Source organism: Porites lutea, chromosome 9 (assembly GCF_958299795.1).
Source record: "Porites lutea chromosome 9, jaPorLute2.1, whole genome shotgun sequence".
Taxonomy (NCBI): domain Eukaryota; kingdom Metazoa; phylum Cnidaria; class Anthozoa; order Scleractinia; family Poritidae; genus Porites; species Porites lutea.
In genome coordinates, this window is record NC_133209.1 from 18,094,967 (window position 1) to 18,107,239 (window position 12,273).

Here is a 12,273-nt window from a genome sequence, read left to right on the forward strand (position 1 = left end):
ATGTTCTTACAAAATTTAATTAATCCATTACTGTTAGTTATCACAATCGTTCACACTGTAACCTTGAAACTGTAACCTTGAAGGGTAATCCCATACTTTGTCTAAAAAGGAATGCGCCACCAAAAAAACGTCCTGTTTCTTTTCTTCATGATCTCAATAAGCACAACGTATACCACGGGATCAAACTAACCATACGGAGATCATTACAATGTTATTGAGGCAGATGTCGATCGATGTTGGTACTAATGCTGGTAGAAACACTTGTAAAGTCAAAACCACAACGACAAACCCGTGAGGGTCCACCGAATCTTTAGTAGACCTGGATCAGTAAAATCTTGAGTACCAAATTTTAAACTGAAAACAGTAAACTGATCCTTACGGCAGGAAGAGTGATAGAAAAAATAAAGAAAAAAAAAACAAAAATAAAGTGGTGAATTATCTGCCCTATATTTCGGTTTGCAACACAAACCTTCAACGGGGGCTATAAAAGAAAAATGAATACAGATAAAAGATCGATGAACGTTACATACGCGAGATTTGAATACATAGCACACAGAAAATGATAGGCTACTAAAAAGATAAATGTCACTAATTAAGTTCATCACGTCTATTTATACCCTGAGGTTCAGTCTAAAGTCATAGCTTTGTCAATGAGGTGAGCCTCGCGTGCCTTTCTGACAGAGTCATGGCTGCTACGGATTAGTTCTAAGGGAATAAGAAGAACGTCGTGGATAGAGTGATCGGCTTGATTAAAATGTTCGGAGACAGGAGTAGGATTAGGAAAGTGGCCATCTGAGTTGAGGAGGGAGCGGCGATGCTCCCCAAAGTGTTGGTGGAGATGGCGCTTGATCTCCCCAATGTACTGTTTGCGGCATTTTTTGCATTCAGTGAGATAGATAACTAACAGGTTTTTGGATTTACAGTTTAAGGGGTCATGTATATATCGTTTCTCTTCGGTGGAGGTGAAGGAGTAGTTGATTTGGCCTTGTTTTAAAAATGGACAGGTAAGGCAGCATGGATGATTGCATTTTGAAACGCCCGGAGAAGGTTTTTCTTGTTATATGCTACAATATATCACTTAAAGCGCTTCTAACAAGTAAGTCACGAAGGCTGGGACTCCTTTTATAAGCAACGACTGGTGGAGACGGAAATATTTGTTTGCAGCGATTGGATGATTGAAGAATGTTTATATTCTTCCGAACAGCGATGGAAACGTTAGGAAGAGCTGGATTGTATGACAAAGGGAGTTCGGTTTGAGTTGTTTTTCTATGTTAATTGTAATTTAAAAGTTTCTTGACGTGGGATGATACGTGCCCGGTTATTTTCTTTTTTAGGAAAGTGGCGGCTGTATCCTCGTAGTTTCAGAAAGTTTATAAGTTCATTGTAGCGTAGTACTACCTGGATACTACTCATGGACAGTGACTTAAAACCAGTATATGCAGTTTTGTTCAGTTGTACATAAAAATGATTTTTGACAATTGTTTAGAAACAATTTGGAATACACATAATTTTCGAATTGGTAAAGGTCATTAATAGGATATTACAACCATTTTTATGTTTTTTTTCCTTCATTAGGATTTATTTATTTATTTATTTTTTTAACCTCTTAAATTTTTATCTCGTTACCCGTTTTGTCGTTACTGCATTACTAAAAACAACGACCCTAAAAATAACGACTTTTAAAAACGCTATTTTTGCCATTTTTCTAAAGAGATTAAACAATGATTTTCTTAAAAAAACTGAAATGTTTTCTTTCTTTGGTTTTTGTAAAAATAAACCTAGAAAAAATATTTGCTAATGCTCAGAATCGACATAAAAGCTTTTTAGGCTATAAAAATATCGACTTTTAAAAAGGCTATTTGTGGCATTTTTCCAGGGAGGTTAACCCATGAATTTGAAATGTTTTGCTTCTTTATTTTTCTTCAAAATAAACCTAGAAGAAGCGTTTGCTAGTGTTCTAGAATACAAAATACTTTCCAGATTATAGAAATATCGACTTTTTAAGAACGCTACTTTTGGGATTTTTCCAAAGGGGTTAACCTATGATTTCTGTCAAAAATTTAACATTTTTTTCTTTGTTTTTCGGCAAAAAAAACCTACAAAAAATTATTTGCTAATGTTATAGATCGATAGAAAAGCTTCCCAGGCTATAAAATTATCGACTTTAAAAAAACGCTATTTGGGGGATTTTCCCGAAAGGGTTAACCCATGACTTTCGTCAAAATTTCAAATTGTTTTTTTTCTTTGTTTCTCGTCAAAAAAAAAAAAACAGAACAAGTGTTTGGTAATGTTCAGATTGATCGAAAGGCTTTCCAGGCTACAAAAATATCGTCTTTTAAAAAATAATACTTTTGCTATTTTTCCAAAGGCCTTAGCCCATGATTTTTGTCAAAAATGTGAAATTTTTTCCTTCCCTAGCTGTTTTTCCTCAAAATAAACCTGGAAAGAGTGTTTGCTAATATTCTAGATCGATAGAAAACCTTTCCAGGCTATAGCAATATCGACTTTTAAAAAGCGCTATTTTTGCCATTTTGTTAAACGGGATCACCAATGATTTTTGTCGAAAATTTGAATTTTTTTTTTTTTCTTTGTTTTTAGACGAAAAAAGCTAGAAAGTCTTTGCTAATATTTTAGATCGATAGAAAAGCTTTTCCGCCTATAAAAATATCTACTTTTAAACAACACTTTTTTCGGCATTTTTTAACCCATGATTTTTGTCAAAAATTTATATTTTTTTTCTTTTTGGTTTTTCTTCAAAATAAACCCACGAAAAGTATTTGCTAATGTTCTAGATCGATGAAAAAGCTTTCCAGGTTATAAAAATGTCGACATTTTTGGCATTTTTCGAAAGGGGTTAACCCATGATTTTTCTTTTCTTTCCCTGGCGGCTCGTCAAAAGAAACCTAGAAAAAGCGTTTGGCACTGTTTTAGATCGTTAAAAAAGCCTTCAAGGATATAAAAGTATCATCTTTTTAAAAACGCTATTTTTGGCATTTTCCAGAGGGGTTAACCCATGATTTTTGTCAAAAAGTTTCAATCATTTCCTTTATTTTGTTGAAATAAACCTAGAAAAGGTTTCTAGGCTATAGAAATATGGAGTTTTGAAAAACGCTATATTTGGCAGTTCTCGTAAGGGTTTATCCCATGATCTTTTCAAAAAATTGAATTTTTTTCTTTTTTTTTTTTCGTTAAAACAAAACTAGAAGAAGTGTTTGCCAATGTTCTAGATCGATAGAAACGCCTTTAAGGCTACAAAAATATGGACTTTTAAAAAACGCTATTTTTAGCATTTTCCAAAGGAGTTTTCCATGAGTTTTGTCAAAAATTTTAACTTTTTCCATTCTTTCGTTTTCTTCAAAATAAACCTAGAAGAAGTGTTTGCTAAAGTTCTAGATCGATAGAAAAGCTTTTTAGGCTATAAAAATATCGACTTTTTAAAACGTTATTTTTGGCATTTTTCCAAAGAGGTTTACAATAGCCCATGATTTTTGTCAAAAATTTGAAAATTTTCCCTTCTTTCTCGTTCGTAAAAACAAACCTAGAAAACGTGTTTGCTGATGATCCAGATTGACAGAAAAGCTTTCCAGGATATAAAAATATCGACTTTTAAAAAACCGTATTTTGGGCATTTTTCCAAAGGGGTTAACACATGATTTTTGTCAAAAATGTAAACCTTTCCCTTCTTTGTTTTTCGTTAAAACAAACGTAGAAAAAGTGTTTGCTAATATTCTAGATTGATTTTGTCAAAAATTTGAAATTTTTTCTTTTTTTTTCTGTCAAATTAAACCTAGAAAAAGTGTTTGTCAATGTTCTAGATCAATAGAAAAGCTTTTCAGGCTATAAAAAAATCGAGTGTTAAAAATCGCTATTTTTGGCATTTTTTGTTAAATGGGTTAGCCCCTGACTTTTTTCAAAAATTTGAAACTTTTCCCTAGACCTAGAAAAATTGTTTGCTAGAAAGACTTGAAAATTAATTTTGCTTAAAAAATCGCCTTTCGCCTGAAGGACACCTCACCTTTTAGGGACAATTAACCCTATAATACGGATAGCAGGTAAATTCAAACTCAAATCCCAACACAACGGGATCTCGCTGTTATGGACACTATATCTCGTGTTCTCGAGGTCGTCCGCATAGAAAGAGTTGTACTTCTCTACCAAGATCTTGAAGCTGGAAGGACGCAGTTGGTGTAAACCCTTTCCACCGCCCCCACTTGCGAAATGAGAATTTTAATATTACTATCATTATCACTATCATTAATAATTATTTTATTACTATTATTATTATCAATTTTGTTGTTGTTGTTGTTGTCGGTGATAATAATACTATAATATGGGGTTACTTGTCCTCCGACCGTTCATTTCAAGTTTATTACAAAGGTGCCCGTCTTAAAAAGATTCACAGAAAGTGACTGTTGAGCGGCAGGTAGGTGTCCGTGTGGCATCAGCTCCTGTGTCACATGGATTCCAAATAACAGACAAATAACATTCAGAGGAAATTATAATCGCAACATTGAAAAACTACGAACTCGGGCAATATACACCCAACCGAAGTACAACGTCGTATTTGCTCACTTGGAACAAGCACCACCGATTAAGCAAAAAAAAAAACGGCGCATTTGAGACAAAAGAGTTATTAACCCTCCCCCTAAATAAGCGCCGCGGTCCCGGTTCTGGCCCAGGTTTAATTCTGTTAATTTAATACGGAAAATAATAATACCCTGGTGAAAACAATTATCCTAACTTTTAAATAAGCGCCGCCCTCGGCGAAACAAGCAGGGCATTTGAAGCGTAAAAAAATTAATAACCGCCATGGCGCTTCTTTCAATAAATACTTTATAACAAACAGGGTAAAAACAAAAGAGACTGAAATGACCGGATCTCAAAACATATGACTTTGTAGGATCAAATTACTGGTTTAAAAGCGGCTCCTTACAACTGACATGCGTCTTCTTTTAGTTTGACTCAGTTGCCAAGTCAAAATGATAAGAAAAAAGAAATTAAAGGTCCTTTACCGTTATTGACATCACTAATTCACAATTTTAAGTAAAGCTGAAGAAAAAGAAGAAAACAAAAAGAAAGAAGAAAAAAAAACACCAGGGAATGAGCAAGCGCTAACTATTCCCTGGCCTTTGTTTGCTATTACAGCCCAATCCGCAGTCCTTCTGTTTCAGTCTATTTTGTCAAAACAATCCCGCTTAAAGTTTATCCCATTTGTTCCTGTGTTTTTATTTTGTAGATAAGAGCGACAAAGTCACAGGATAGTTCGCAGAAAATTAGAAAGTCTATGTTTTTTTAGCAGCAAACACATGCACCCACCCGGGCCCTATATTTCAGCAAAGAGCGAGGAGGCCGCGCATTGTGGACGATTTGGGGCACTGGGAACTAAAAAACACACAGACAAAGATGGCGCGCGGAAGGCATGGTTGGTTTTTCTCTCGTTTTTCATCTATTTTGCAAGGTTAGTAGCGATTATAGGTGGATCATACAGTAAGAACCAAAATAGGTATCGTTTTAAGAAGTGTTAGAAGTGCTTGTGGTAATGGTTTATTTACCTTACATTTGCCATTTGGTGAGTCTGTAAGGCTTAAAGCTTATGTGCAACTCTTTCAATAATTCAATCCCCCCCCTTCTTTAATTATAAGTCTCAACGCTTTGAATTTAAGGGGATTTCGTTGCATATCAAATGGTGTTTAAAGGCTCTATTTGCAAATTGGCTCAATAAAATTCTAAAAATTATAAGTGTTAGATGTACCGTGAATGTAGCAAATATTTTTTTTGTTTGCTTAGTAGCCAGGCCTCTTGCTTTTTGGGGGGAAGAGGTCGATGAAAAGAACCTTATTCAATGACTACAGTTACAACAACAGGAATTTTACTGGTGATTTCAATTTCTGTTTTGTCAATTGGTTTGTGATTTTTTTAACTGGGTCAATTTTTCAGAGATACTGGTAGGTAAACTTTCTTAGGGGTTAATTACAGGGACTGTGTCTAAAGCAAAGAGCTGCTTCGTTGGGGTAGTACTTGGTGTAAGACTGCCCAAAATGTCCCGAGCCACTGCCCAGTACTATGTATAAGCACAGTACTATGTATAAGCACCACTGTGGCTGAACAGTAACCGTAGTAGATTGTGTATCTGTAGCAGCTGTAGTAGCTGTAGTAGCTGTAGTAGCTGTAGTAACTGTAGTAGCTGTAGTAGCTGTAGAAGTACCCCTTCGTTGAGCCTCTAAATAAAGGGCAAGTAAGAGATGGGCAGATGGGGAGGAAGGACCAAAAGGCAGGCAACTTTCTTGTGAAATGGACATTGTAGTCTTTTGTGGACTTTGTCTTATTTTTTCTTTTATTTATTTCTTTCTTTTTTTGAAATGTTAAAATTGTTATCTGCTTGAATGGAAAGAAAAATTAGTGACTGATAATTAGACTTAATCTTACTAAAATAAATAAATTCTAACTGTTTGTAGAGAATTTTTTTTTTTTAAAAAATCTAAAGCCAAGAGCGGCTTCATTGGGCCTCTTCTCCAGCCATTAGTGGGACACAACTTCATAAGAAATGCCTCCCCTCGCCTGCCCCAAAAATGAGGAGAACCCTTTCTTACTTTTTGAAGGAGAATACCATGGGGCTCGATAAACTCAATAAACTTAACCTCGTCCCAAATCTTGCCTGCGAGCAAGCTCTCCAATTTTGATGAGGCCAGAAGTGAGCCATGAGAGTCAAAAACACAAGAGCAAGTGGCAAAGCCCCGCATGCGGCCCTGTGGAACAACTCCCCCAAATGAAAAGCTTGCTTGCAAGCTATTCCAAATCAAACAATTTCTACCTGAATCTTCGGTCTGATTGGTGTGTTCAGCTGAGGTTTGAGTTTGTATATCCCTATCACGCTCATCACAAGACAGCAGCTGCTGAGCCTCTAACAATACCAACAACTGACTGAAAGTCATTTATTGGTGAGAAGCTTGCAAATTGCTGCCTTTTAAATAGCTTCAAAAATGCTAAAAAGTCATCTGAAAGTCGTCCATCATTTTCCACGACATTGCAGTAAGTCTTCGGAAAATTATCTGTTGGAACATTTTGGAATGGTGCTGGGACATTTTCCAAAATCCCAGTCATAAGACAAAAGTCTAAAACATTTGACTCAGAGAAGGTTGGCACACATAAAGACATCCAAAAGTTTATCAATACCATCTTAGTTATAACTTGAGTTTAAGATCAATATTTTGGAAGAACGTTACCAGCAGGGTATTTTTTTTTGTACATTGTTTGATCCAAAAAAAAAAAAAAAACAATATTACTCTTTCAAAAAAAAAATGCACCATTACCTCCCAAATACTACAATACATGTATTTGCTAAATGCTGTGAGTGACTGGCTGACTTTTTGACTTGCTGATTGAGTTACTGACTGATCGTTCGACTGACTGACTGATTGACTTTCTGACATGTTAACCGACTGACTTACTTACCAACATACTGGTCAGTTGACTGGCTGACTGGTTCAATTACTGACTGGCTGTTTTACTGATAAACTGATTGACTGACAGTCGCAGGCCGATCGACTGATCATGACTGCTGGCTCACTGACTAATTGACTTGACTGGCTAGCTGATATACTGAGATTCATGCTGTGAAAAGAATCAAGATTACTGATTGTGAATCAAGATTACTGATTACTGATGAAGGTGGTCTTTCATTTCAGATCGGATGTGTCCAGCAGATGTCCTAAGACTTGAGCAGCCAAATTTTGAGCTTATCTTCAGTACTGTAAGTGCTGTATACATTGCTTTGTAATCTAGCTATTGAGTGAACCACAAAAATGGAACTTGTGCAGCTTGTTTAAAGTATGATTGACATACAGATTCATCCTCGTTTAGTGGCCATACCAGGCATAATTTAACACAAAATTTGAAACTGTTTTAAATTATTTTGATGTCTCTGTAAAATGAGAGATACATGTTTAAAATTAACATACCGGGTAATTATTATAGTGAAAGAATGCACTACTTGAATGACTTGACTTCTTCTTCTTGTTAATATTATTTTGGCAAGCTGTTTCTAATGTTTACTACTGAGAAGACAGAGATTCAACAAAAATTTTCAAACTCAAAGTAAGAATATAAAACAGTCTGTTAAAAATATTGTTCATATTTTAAAATGCATTTAAGATCTAAGACTCTGTCACTACAAGGTGTCAGGCTAAGCTTAAGGAGTCTATGTGTATACATTAAGTGGCAAAAGCCTGACCTTGATCAACAGGTCAAACACATCAATCTGACACTTTCTCTATAATGCGTGCACGCACATCTGTTAAAATTTGCTAACTTTAAATTTGCTGTATGTAGCCTATTGTTTTCCAACGTAATGTAACGTAAACTGTACATTGTAACAGGCACGTTTTATCAGTTGTAAACTTTCATAACCATGACACTGACGATGACGGATGTACATGTACCATCGAAACATGTTTGTTAAAATTAAAAAAGTCACACTACATGTATTTTTAAAAACGTTTGAGGCTTGGCTGCTGTCTCGACCATTTAGGACTTATGTTGTATTACTGACTGATAGCATTAAGCACTGACTGACTGGTTGATTTGCTGACTAACTGACTAAATGACTGAAGTTTTGACTGACAACTGATTTACTGACTTACTACCTGACTGATAGACTGACTTAGCAACTGGCTGTCTTGAGCATTGACTGACAAAATGTCTGGCATGTTGACAACTGATTAACTGACTTTCTAAGTGACTGCCTGAATGACTGACAGTGACTTACAGTTGACTTTTAAACTGGCAAACCAATTGACTAACTACATGTACATGTAGCTGACTTGTTTTACTGATTGACTGGCTGGCTTTCTTGCTGATTGAGTGGCTGTCTATTTGATTGGCTTACTGATGGACTGACTGATTAACTGACTGATAGGCTGAAATGTTGACTGACTGACTTATTGCCAAACTAATATAACTGACTTGCTGACTGACTGACTCGTTTATTAATATGCTGAGTAACTGACTGATTTATGGACCTACTGGCTAATACACTGGCTCACTTACTAACCAACTGACTGACTTATTGATGGACTCACTGACTGCCTTGCAGACTTGCTAAGTGACTGGCTGTTTGGCTAGCTTGCTAACTGACTGACTCATTGACTAGATGACTAACTGGTTAACTTGCTAAGTGATTCGCCACCTGACTTATTGACTGTCTAAATGGCTCACCTTTTGACTGACTGACCTCCTGTCATTACTGATTGTGTTATTGACTGAAATGGCTGACCTGGTAAATGACTGCCTTATTGCGTTGGCTAACTAACTGGTTGATGTGCTGAATGTTTGCTTTGAACTCTTCATGCAAGTCAGCTAAAAGCTCTCTAATAGTTTGAGGCCAAAGTTTGCATTTCTTTCCAACAAGTAGCACTTGTTGTGTATAAGTCTGAGAGACTTGAAAACGGTCATTGACTGATAGCATTAAGCACTTTGACTGACCAACCATTAGACTGATTGACTGATTAACTGACTTGCTGACTGAGTGGCTGACTATCTGACTGCCTGAATGAATGACCTGATGACATGCTGACCGACTTACAGATGTACCTGTTGGCTAACTGACTGACTGGCTGACTAACATACTGACTAAATGGCTGACTTTTTGACTGACAACTGATTTACTGACTTACTAATTGACTGGTTAACTGACTTACTTACTGTCTTGACTGACTGTTTGACAAACTGGCTGATCACTTGTTGACGAGCAAAGTGATAACTTATATGTATTAGATAAGTGTCTTGACTGACTCTTTGACAAACTGGCTGATCACTTGTTGACCAGCTGAGCAATTAGATCGCTGTCTTGATGGACTGGTTGGCAAACTGGCTGATCACTTGTTGACCAGCAGAGTTATTAGATAATGTCTCGACTGAGTCATTGACAAAGTGGCTGATCACTGGTTAACCAGTAGAGTTATTAGATAACAATCTTGACTGACTGTATGACAGGCTGGCTGATCACTTGTTGACCAGCAGAGTTATCAGATAATGTCTCGACTGAGTGTTTGACAAAGTGGCTGATCACTGGTTGACCAGTTAGAATTATTAGATAACTGTCTTGACTGACTGTTTGACAAACTGGCTGATCACTTGTTGACCAGCTGAGTGATTAGATAACAAGTCACTGTCTTGACTGACTGTTTGACAAACTGACTACTGACAGACTACTGACTAACTGATTGACTTGCTAACTTGCTGACTCACTGACCGCAGAACCTCACCAACTAGTTTCATTTTGTATATTGATTAACTCTCAGTTTCCTCGATGGCATTGAATGTGGAATCGGGTCTGCGTTAATCATCGTCTTACAACTACCTCCAAGAAATAAATAATTGGAAATCTATAAGCTGACAAACAGTAGTCCTAAAAAAATTGAAGAAATAAAGAAATGACTCAATGGAACTATCTTCCATGTTTTCAGGTCAACCCAAGAGACGGGGATAAATTCCCAACTATCACAGTTCTTAGTGGATGGACATGATACAAGGCGGTGAAAACAACTTTGCTGCAACCTTGGGAGAAGACGAAAGAGATCACAAGTTCTTAGGTTGGTTTGTGACCTTCATTGGTGTTACTACTAGCACGGCAAAGTAGAATGTAACTTAATCATGTCAATAGCAAATTGGCTGTCATTTTGATTAGAGATCAGTCCCAGTTAAATTGAGCACTTTGATCATATATACTTCTTTACATCCTCAAGTTCACTAAAGTCTCTGAATGTGATGTGTTTAACCTCACTGAATAAAGTTATTAGTACTATCTATATTATTATTAATTATTATTATTATTATTATTATTTAGTTATTATTATTATTATCATTATTACTGTTATCATAAATTATTTTATTATCATGGCTACAATCTGTTACAAAAAGGCTCAAGGGACTATTGATTTCAGTTGGGAATTTCTTAGCATATAGGTTGATTCTCAATTTCTTTTGTCTCCTAGGGCAAGGAGACGAAAGAATCGAGATTCAAACAAAGTTAAATCAAAATTACACTGAAAATACTCAATGACATGTACTTTTTGCACTAATAACAGAAACTCTGTTATGTGTTTTTGTACAGACACCCGCTTAATGGACATCTCATAATTATGGATAGTTTGCTTTGTCCCTGAAGAAAGAAAACCCTTCATTTTCTCTATATTCAATCCACTTAATATGGACAGAGCTCTGCTAATATGGACCTTTTCTAATGGCCCTCTCAGTGTCCATATTGATTAACAGTGTTTGACTGTAATCGTTCTTAGCAAAATAAATAATATATGAACTGATAAACAGAACAATTGTTATTGTAATGTTTATGATTGTAAGGGGACTGAGATGCTTATGTATGCTCTTCGTTTCTTATCCAGATCAGATGCATTATGCCGCACACAGACAGGATCAAGTCTTCAACATCAAGGCTTTAGAGGTTATCTTAAGTACCATAAAGATTACTTTGTAATCCAGCTCTTGAGTGAACCAGATAAACATGTGGCTTGCTTATTCAAAAGGCAATTATTATTAATCTTATCCAGGACACAAAATTAGAAATGCATTTAAATGCACTTTAAAGGAGTTAACAATATTTAAAGTGCATCTTTAAGGCTCAGTTGGTTTGCACACACTGAGTAGTTCGCTACAAACATTCACATTATACAAGGCATGTGGAGATTTCTGGCTTAATTCGTCCTTCAAGGTTTCTTAATACAATCTTTCAACTGCAGAAATTAGTAAGTAAAACACACAGGGCAAAAGTATCAACAGCCGATTCCCTGTATGTAGTTGAGGGCAAAAGAGTTGGTTTTTATTTTGAACATAATTAGGAACAACTCAAAGACTGAATTAAATTTGAATCAATGTTTATTTTTAGAGCATCTGGTGGCTTAGAGAATTAGGAGAAATTCACTGGACCCTAACCTTTTCAGGAAAACAGTCTGTATTTGAAGCTCAAAAGGCAATCCAAATCACTGTCTACACAAAATGAAGGAAAACTGTTCAAAACACTTTTAAGTGGTTAACTACCACTTGAGACTTATTTAAGAGTTTCAATGAATCACTGAAGCAAGTTACATGTAGCAGTTTCACATTGATTTTCTGACTGGATTTTGTAAGTATCACAGCCTTCATCTTACTCAATGAAAGTGCATAAAAAATTATAAAAATTCAATTTTATAATCCTACATATGTATTGTGGAAAGAACCACTCAGTTTAAAAAATTTGGCTTGATAATTAATCATGCCAAA

At 35.8% G+C, this 12,273-nt stretch overlaps 1 long non-coding RNA gene across 1 annotated transcript; it reads left to right on the plus strand.

Moving 5' to 3' along the window:
• The first annotated feature begins 5,384 nt into the window (after positions 1-5,384).
• Positions 5,385-10,566, plus strand: LOC140947842 (uncharacterized). The gene is made up of 3 exons (XR_012167008.1): positions 5,385-5,458; positions 7,686-7,750; positions 10,464-10,566. It is a non-coding gene; the product is annotated as an uncharacterized lncRNA (long non-coding RNA).
• Positions 10,567-12,273: the final 1,707 nt, after the last annotated feature.